The 9,557-nt window shown below is 34.3% G+C and overlaps 1 long non-coding RNA gene across 1 annotated transcript; it reads left to right on the top strand.

Moving 5' to 3' along the window:
• The first annotated feature begins 1,235 nt into the window (after nt 1–1,235).
• Nucleotides 1,236–2,047, top strand: LOC141484573 (uncharacterized). Its single transcript, XR_012466696.1, has 4 exons — nt 1,236–1,375; nt 1,437–1,529; nt 1,593–1,730; nt 1,821–2,047. It is a non-coding gene; the product is annotated as an uncharacterized lncRNA (long non-coding RNA).
• The last annotated feature ends 7,510 nt before the right edge of the window (nt 2,048–9,557 follow it).

Raw genomic sequence — 9,557 nt, 5'->3', positions numbered from 1 at the left:
CAGTATTGTAACAAGAACTCAATATTCAATAATATCAAATCACAAAACATCAAAATAAAATAGTCATTTCGAAACAAACTCATTGATTTTCTGGAGATTCAACTCAAAACATTTATTTTGGACAAGAAAACCTTGTCCTACTTGTAAATGCCAAAGTCACTCACTCATTCATCTCTGTTTCTCCATACTGATGAGTCCTTGAAAGCCAAAATTTTATATATGTGTACACATACGTCTTAAATGCGCACTAAGAAATAATGTTTAATCACTTTCAATCACTCTTTCACCGTACAGCTATATTTTCGAAGGCTGAAATTTGTATGTAGGTCCGATTTATGTTGTAGATGTGTGATAAAAAAAGATTTTTGAATATTTCAACTGGGTCGCCAGCCGCAGGGAAAAAGGAGCGGTCATAAAATGAACTTATTTTTTCATCACTATTTCTCCGTTATATTTTTGAAGGCTGTAATTGTGTACGTACCCAAACAGCACCAGATATTCATTGAATGTTCCCACTATGTCATAAACAAACGTATATATTCCAAATAATCTATAGAATATTCTTGGAATATATACATGCCTTTAGAAAATTCATAGAATATGCTTGAATGAATATGGCCGGATTATTCCTGGAAGAATGTGCATATAATGTCTATAAATGGATTATTCTCCCGTGAATATTCTAAGAATATTGTCGATCGAATATATCATGATATATCCCCATGGTATATTTTGGAATATTCTATACAATGTATTACAGGATTTTTTATTATCACATCATAACGTATAATTCATAAATAATAATTCAATATTATTGAAAACAAAAATATTTGAAGATTTAATTCAAATGCATAACCTAATGTATATAATCCTGATAGTGTTAACCAGTTTTTGAACTCAACGCGAATATTCTGATGAATTGATCCAACTGCAACTGTTGGAAACGATAAAAAAATCGAATGGGCCAATAAATGAACCATTTGCATCAATAAATCGGTTTATCCTCATCCTATTTGTCTTTTTGTATTTGAAATTATTCAATTACAAAGCGACAAATCCGGGCAACAGAGAAATGGGAAAGTGAAGTATTGAAGTGAATGTTTCTCATTGGTCAATTGAAGTGTAGCGCGCGACAGTCGAAGGAGCTCTGTGAAAGCGGCTGCCCTTTAACGCTTGGCACCTTTGCGTTTGCGTTGAAATCGACATTTGATTCAACATGGCGGTTGACATGGCAGGTTCGTATGTATAGTGCATGGTGCATTGGTGTTATTATCAAAGTATACTTCTCTCATGTTTAGTGTACCATTTATAGTTTGGGATTGTCCAATTTGCAGTACAGCGAACAGTTGAGTTACATATTCAGTCTTTGAGGAAAGTAAGTGAAAGACAATAGTATGGATAGGTCATGTTGCTCGACTTCCAATACCTCATTTTAGGCCCGAGGAGAGTTGGTGTGTGGGATTTGTTGGTTTGACTGAGTACATGCTTAAACGAGAGTGATTACAGTTGTGTATCTTCAGTAGAGAAAAGTAAATGAATGACACATTCTTCTGTATCATTTGTTTTCATAATTTTTATCATTATATTTCAAGCTAGTATCAATATGCCCAAAAGGAAAGGAGTGGTACCTACCTGGCCAAGAAACTGAAAATGTAATGAGTACTTTTCAACAACGGGAAAGCAAGTTGCTCTCCAGGTCATGAAAAGTTGTGAATGTCAATGAGGAACCTGTGAGAAAAATATTTATTTGATTTTTATTCCAATTTTGTTTTGCCACTTTCAAATAGTGATACTGAACGTTAATGTACATTTCGTTCCAGGTATCAATAATGAAAGACTGGCTGATGCATTGTTGAACAAAAATCCGGAAAACTATTCTGGTGAGCAAAGTTCGGATAACTTTAAGTAAGTGAAATTCATTGAAGAACCCATTATACCACTCATTTAAAATACTTCATTTGTGGGTTTAGTTTTTGAAGTGATAAACCTATATCTCGCTCATTTCTTCATGTAATACATTTTTTCTTTTTCAATGAAATGATATGCTTATTAGTTTTCAATTAGTGCTGCTGAATTCACATAATTGTTATTTCAGTTTACATTATTTTGAGAGTAGGAACATCCAAAGTCAAATACATTTCTAATATTTGTAACATGAAAATATTCGGGAATATTTCATTCAGTGAATAAATATTTTGAATAATATTTTTAATTTTTAATAGTGGTTTATAGTTAAATATTTCAGTGTGTATTGTTTTTGGAATATATTTGTTTATGAATATTATGTGTCTTATATAAATATATTCTTTGGTGATTTCCTTTTTTATATTCCTACAATAAACTTAAAATATCTGTATAATAATGAATATTCCTCGGGTTCTCTTCGTGAAATATCCTCACGTATTCAGAGAATATTTCAAGATATATATATATATATATATATATATATATATATATATATATATAGATTGACCCATTTTTAATGGAAACACCCCCCTAAAATTTGAAGTTGTTATTCGATTTTAATATTTTTTTTTCAACTGTCAAGTATTAAAAGGTTAGGTGTGACCAAAATTCCATGAGAAAATATTCATTATTAACAAAGTTATGACAACTCAAATATTCGAAAACTCACACAGCTAACAGTCACAATATCATTTTTTTTTCTGATTTCAACAATAAAGTGCCGCCGGATGAAAAAAAAAAACAAATAAGGTAAATATTTTTAATGAAAATGAAGGCATTACATTCACACAACTCAACTAACAATGAAGCAAAAAAATTTAATGAACGTAACAAATAACTAATTATTGAAATGTTTCGATTCAGTGCAACAATTAATGCTCATATTCTAGTAGCTTCTACATACCACCACGTATTTCGATACATGTGTCGTAGCACTTACGAATGTTTCTGATTACGTTCCTCAGTTCTTGAGGGCTAATATCTGCACATACCTGTCGAATTTTTGCACAAAGTTCATTTCTATCTCTTGAGCGGTTTTTGTAAACCTTTTGAGAATTCCCCAGAGAAAAAAGTCCAAAACTGTGCGGTCTGGAGATCTGGGTGGCCACTCTATAAACGGGCTACCACGGCCTATCCATCGGTTTGGAAAATGTTCGTTAAGCCATTGCCTCACAGCTCTGGCATAATGAACTGAACAACCATCTAACTGGATAATTAAAATTGATCGTTCCTTGATTGGCCGCTCGTGAATAGGATCTCAAAACTCTATGTTTCAAAATTCTAGAAACCTCTGCGCATTAAGGTTTTCCTCAAAAAGAAAGGACCAATAATTCGTTCGTTCAATATCCCACACCAGACGTTGATTTTGTGGAAATAACGGCTTTTACAGTTTATTACCCAGTTAGGATTATCCGCTGCCCAATATTGACAATTCTGTGAAAACACTACTTCATTTGTAGTGAAAGTGGCTTCGTCGGTATATAAAATATTTTTCAGGAAATTTCTATTGTTTAAATATTCCCCTTGGGCCCATAAACAATATTCCAGGCGTCTTGCTTCGTCGCCTTCTTGAAGTGTGTGTAAAAATTTTGGCTTGAAAGGTTCAATATTCTTCGCCTTGAGACATCTCCGAATAGTTTCTCGTGGAATATTCAAATCTAAAGTGGCATTCCTTATACTGGCATTAGGATTATTTCCGAAATAATCTCAAATGATTCGATCATTCCTGTCATTCCTGTTTCGTCTTTGTACAGAATTACTTTTTAACATCATTTTTGATACTGCACCAGTTTCATTGAATATTTCATTTATTTTAATTACCGTACCGAAGCTAATACGAGGACAATTCAACAATTTCAATTTTCTCTCTTACGCTCAATGTTGCAGCCATGACACAAAATAATTCGAAGAACTGTGAGGTGAATATTGTTGACAATAGTACACTTAAATCTTTCACAACTAAGATTTGAATTGAAATATTAGGTCTTAGTATTAGTTAATTTGCGTGGAAACTTGAATGTAATTCCGTTATTTTCATTAAAAATATTTACGCTATTTGTTTTTTTTCTCATCTGGCAGCACTTTATTGTTGAAATCATGAAAAAAATATTCTCATGGCTATATCTGTTGATATAGGCTGTTTTTTGTAACTGTTAGCTGTGTGAGTTTTCGAATTTTCGAGTTGTCATAACTTTGTTAATAATGAATATTTTTTCATGAAATTTTGGTCACACCAGTGGCGTAGTGATTTATTCAATACAAAAATCGCTAATAAAAAATCCCGATTTTCGACTGAGAAAAAATATCGTACTGTGCCCTGAAACTTCAATGAACATTTCAAATCTTGTCCCAATGTAGACCTTTTAGTACTTGACATTTCAAAAAAAAATTAAAATCGGTTTACAACTTCAAATTTTAGGAGGGTGTTTCCATTAAAAAATGGGTCATATATATATATATATATATATATATATATATATATATATATATATATATATATATATATATATATATTCATAGCATAATACAATATCTTCAAATGTATATTCATGAAATATTCCTGGAATATCTATTGCTATGTGGGTAAGATTTTTCAACATTCCAACTGGGACGCCTGCCGCGTTGAAAAAAGATGCTTTCAAAAAAAACATATCTTTTCATGATTGTTTCGATATGCCCTAAACGTTCCGGTAGGTGAATTTATATTAAGTATCAGTATTTCAAAAGTGTGAAGCCGGGGCGGGTCGCTAGTATTGAACTGAAATGTCTTCAGGAGAAGGAGTGAAACAGCATACTGTTCTTTTTTGAAGAGGGTATGTATTCCTCTTCAATTGTATTGTGCAGAAACGTTGGATCCTCAAATTCGATGGAGTAAAATGGTACTGAACAGTAACGCCCCTCATGAGATGATCGTAGAGAGTCGGGATCATTGATCTATTTTTTCACATCAAAAAACACCAAATTGAAATGAATAATTCTGCTACGCCACTGTTTTTATCCTTTCCAGCCGTTATTTGAGGAGAGAATAGCTGAGTCCGAACGTTAGATTTTTCTCTGCACGTGCTGATTGCAGCCGGGAGTCTCTTGTCCTTGAATTAGGGACCCGGATGATGGAATCAGCGAAGAGATAGTAATCTCTTTGTAGCCGAGTGAAAATATAGACGGAAGGAAGATTGAAAAGGTAAATGGCTGGGAAACTCATAATTTTCATTTTCAAAGGAACGGCCATTTCGGATAACGACTGGTGTTAATTACTCCTAAAGTTTCACATACTCGACCCTTTTGGCAACAGGGTCTCTGAATGTTGACATTGATTCATAAAGCTATTTATTCGAAGGTTGGATCCAGCTGTTAGTTTGGAATTAACGTCAATCAATATCATTTCTTGGTAGTATTTTGCTTATGAGTTGTGACCGTATGGAAACATGTGCATCAATAACACATTCGAGGAAATTATGGAAAATATACCACCTCAAACTGTTTTGGTGGTAACAGAAAAATAAAAATCTGAAATATAACCCCAAACTATATTCAGCTGTAGAATATTACGTGTTTCAATTACCAAGTAATTATCTTCTGAATATTATGTGATCACCAAGCGACCATCAATTGGAAAATTGAATTGAATTCACTTTGATCTTCCTCTTGGAGATGATCACTTGGTGATTGAAACACGTGTCGAGGAGTAGGAAATAATGGTTTAGTGTTGGGATAGAACCCCACTAATATTCATTAATACAAGTTTCAAACAGTGCATCACAAGTACATAATGACGTCCGAGTAAACGAAACTGAATCATAAAAGAACAAAAAGACGAAACGTTCAGTTTGAGTAGATCCTTGAAGATGACAGCACAGCCAGCTATGGAAAGCGCTCGCATATAATAGATAGAAGTTATGAAGCTTCGAATCCTTTTTGTGACACATGTTAATATTGAACTACATATATACTGGTTCAGATACGTAGATGACGTTTTTGTCAAATGGCCCCACGGCTCCGAAACTCTTCATAATTTTCTTTATCACCTCAACGACCTCCACCCAAATATAAAGTCCACAAGGGAAATTGAAACCTATAACTCCCTTCCATTCCTAGATGTCCTCATCACAAAATCCAATAACCCCTTCGTCCACACGGTCTTCAGGAAACCAACACACACAAACAGATACCTCAACGCAAACTCACACCATCATCCAGCACAAACCAAGTTCGTCTTCTTCAAAATGGATTCACAGACCATCAAATTGACAGATCCATCCGTCGTCAACAAACTTCTTCGTCCAGTTCCAAAGATCCAAAAGTCAACAACGTTCCCCACAAAGCTTTTCTTCCCTACATTAAAGGTGTAACTGACAAAATTTTCCAAAATCCCAAAAAACAGGACATAAAAACGATATTCACTAACAACAATCAAATTTCCACATTTCTTCGTTCTCCCAAGGAAAAAATTATCAATGAATCCCAGGATATATATGAAATTCCATGCTTCGATTGCGATAGAACATATGTAGGCCAGACCAACAGACGTGTGACAAGTAGAGAATACGAATATCAACTTGCTGTTCGAAAGTCAGACCCATCCGCAGCCTTAACAAAACATCATCAAGAGACAGGACACAACATAGACTTTGCGAACACTAAGACCATAGCCACAGCGAAAACACTTCAAGCTCGGATAATTCGCGAGGCCATCGAAATTGAAAAGCGATCTTTCTGCCTGAACAAACGTGATGCCGGTCAAAAACTTCCAACTGCCTGGAAACCCCTAATTTCCCGATGCTCACCCCCCACCAAGATGTCCGGTGATGGTAATCACCCGAAGCCCCTCCCACACATTTCAGCTACATTATCTTCCGTCGATATAACTACCACCAAGCACCCATTGACACCTCAGTTCAATCTGAGGAGTAGGCAGATTGAGACCTTAGAGAGAACTCGCGACGAGACCTGGGAAGTGGGCAGATTGAGAACCCGACGTCAAGTCACATAAAATTCTTGAGAATGTCTTCAAAATGGGAGCCGAAACGTCGAATACAAAACTCCAGACGCGGTTCAATCGAACTCAATTCAATACCACGAAAACCCAGGCATCAGTTTTCTCCAAAAAGATAAATGTTTTCGAACCCGGTATAATAATGTCAGGTCAGACAATTCCTCTTTCTGCTTTGATGAGTTTGATGAATGTCAAAATGTACACCAATATGTCTTGGCACAATCATGTCGCTGAAATTGCAAAGGCTGCTTCTCAAAAACTTGAAACGCTGTTCTTAACCAGAAAACTGTACACACCTCAGCAACTTTTCATGCTTTATAATGCCCAGACCAGACCTTCTTTGGAGTACTGATCTCATGTATGATGCTCTGCCCTCAAACATACCCTGAAGTTGCTACATTCAATCCAGAAAAGATCCATCCGCCTGATTGGAGACGCGAACACTACGTGAGTATTACTGCGGGTATTATAGCTGTGTTCTGTTTGTTGCAGAATATGTTTATTTTTTTTAGTATATATGACTATATTATGCACATTTTTGTTTCATTGACAAAATCATTTGTTGGGTATGTATTTTTTTTGTTATAAATTATTTTTAATATCTTCCTTTGAAGAACTTCTAGTTTTTTTAGATGAACAGGGCTACTGCGCCCCAGGAAAGGATCCCATACTGTAAACGTGACTCAACCAGTGCGTGATAAAGTATTTTCAGGTAAGTTGTATCTTGAAATTTCTTCAGGTATTTGAATTTGAATAATAAGGGTCTGATATTTTTCGTTACTTGGTTCATGTGGTAATTCCATTCCATTGTCAGTTGAGAGTTACTCCAAGATACCTGATTCCATTTTTTGTATGTATCACCTGAGAGTTGTTTGTCATTTGTAGGGTTTGAAAATTTGTAACTGGCACGTGTAGCTCGTGAAAGGAATGAAATGGGTTTTGTCGTTATTTATGCCAGATGTCCCCCGTATTCCTGTATTCTCCAAAACCTGCAACATCTTTTGATGATCTACCGTGTCGAAAGCTTTGGCTAAATTCAGGAACACGCAAAGACTAGGTTTACTTTCATCTAGTAATTAATAAATTTTTCCAGTAAGTGCCGAGATAGCATCGTTGGTCGACAATCCTTCTCGAAATCCAAATTGGTTGTCTGAAATAACTTTAGATTTATTTTTCTAGACATTTTGAGAAAGTTGTTATAAGTGATATAGGTCTGTAATTTGTAACTTTGTGTTTTGGCCATTTTTTGTATAGAGATATTAGAACTGCTCTCTTGAAAATTGAGGGAACTTTTCCAATTTTGAAAATGTCATTGATGAGACTCGTTAACATAGGAGCAATAAGAACCCCAACTTTTTTAACAATTTCTGTCGATATGCCGTCTATTCCAGGTGATTTTTCATTTTTTAACGATTTTATTATGTCATATATTTCTATTTCAGTGATAGTTTTTTAGGCTTTTCATTTTGGGGGTTGGCAAATTAGGAACAGGGATTTTCAGTGCCAAGGTTTTACCAACTGTTGAAAAGAAATCATTAAATATATCCGATATAGGGCCCTCCTCCTTTAGTATATCCCCCTATTCCGTGTAAGTATTTTTATCATTTCTTGTTTTTAAACACTGTTGGTTAAGTCGTTTATTGTTTTTGTTTTTGAGACATTCTTGTTTTTATTCATTTCTTTTGCATGAAAGTTTGCTTTCGTAGTTTTTATTAGTTTATTTGTTATTTTCCTATAATTCAAGTATGAATCTTTCGTTTAAATATCTGGATATCTTTTATCTCCACTGTATAATTCATTTCTTCTTTTTATCGACCTAATGAGTCGTTTTGTTATCCATCTCTGTCTTTTTTTTTGAATTTTATTTTGTTTTATGATGTGTGTGCATGTTTTTATTAGATTTCTCATTGTTTCTACAAAGTATTCACCTTTTTGGTCCAAATTTGTAAAGCTGAAATGAAAAGTCCAATCGACCATTGTTTTAATTTTTTATAGTTTACTTCCCTCGTAATGTTATCTGTACATTGATTTGATGGGGAATGTGTTAGGGGAATATTTGAAATTTTAGCTTTGTGATCAGTTATTTGGGTATCAAATTTTATCGCGCTACAGTTTCCTTCTGCATTTAGTTTGGTGCTACTTAAAAACATATATGATCTATACAACTTGATGAACAACCTTGGGTACGAGCATCTTTATTAATCAAAGAGATAAAGTTGTATTCGCCCAATAAATCAAGATATTCAGAAACTAATTCTATATCATCGTTTAAGTCAATATTGATGTCTCCAACTATAACATGGATTTCAAATGTTAATGATCGTTTCATTTGTTCCAGATAACTCCGCAAATCGTTCACATATTCTTCAGCGTTTGTTGATGGTGGTCTGTATATGAATGTAATTATGAAACATGTATGATTACCAAGGTGTAATTTGGTTTGTATGGATTTATGTGGACCGATAGAAACAATATCATTAGTATAATTAGGTGGATTTCGAATAAAAACTATCACGCCATCATTTTTATTTATATTTCCCTGATTATTAGTTAATTCGTATTGATCCAGTTGGAATACACTGGTGTCTGGTATATTAAA

This window comes from Leptinotarsa decemlineata, unplaced genomic scaffold, assembly GCF_025532065.1.
Source record: "Leptinotarsa decemlineata unplaced genomic scaffold, Ldec_3_MD MMD2_tig00026282_RagTag_RagTag, whole genome shotgun sequence".
NCBI classification, from domain to species: domain Eukaryota; kingdom Metazoa; phylum Arthropoda; class Insecta; order Coleoptera; family Chrysomelidae; genus Leptinotarsa; species Leptinotarsa decemlineata.
Note: the sequence above shows the minus strand (reverse complement) of the source record. Positions and strands in the feature narration are given on the sequence as shown.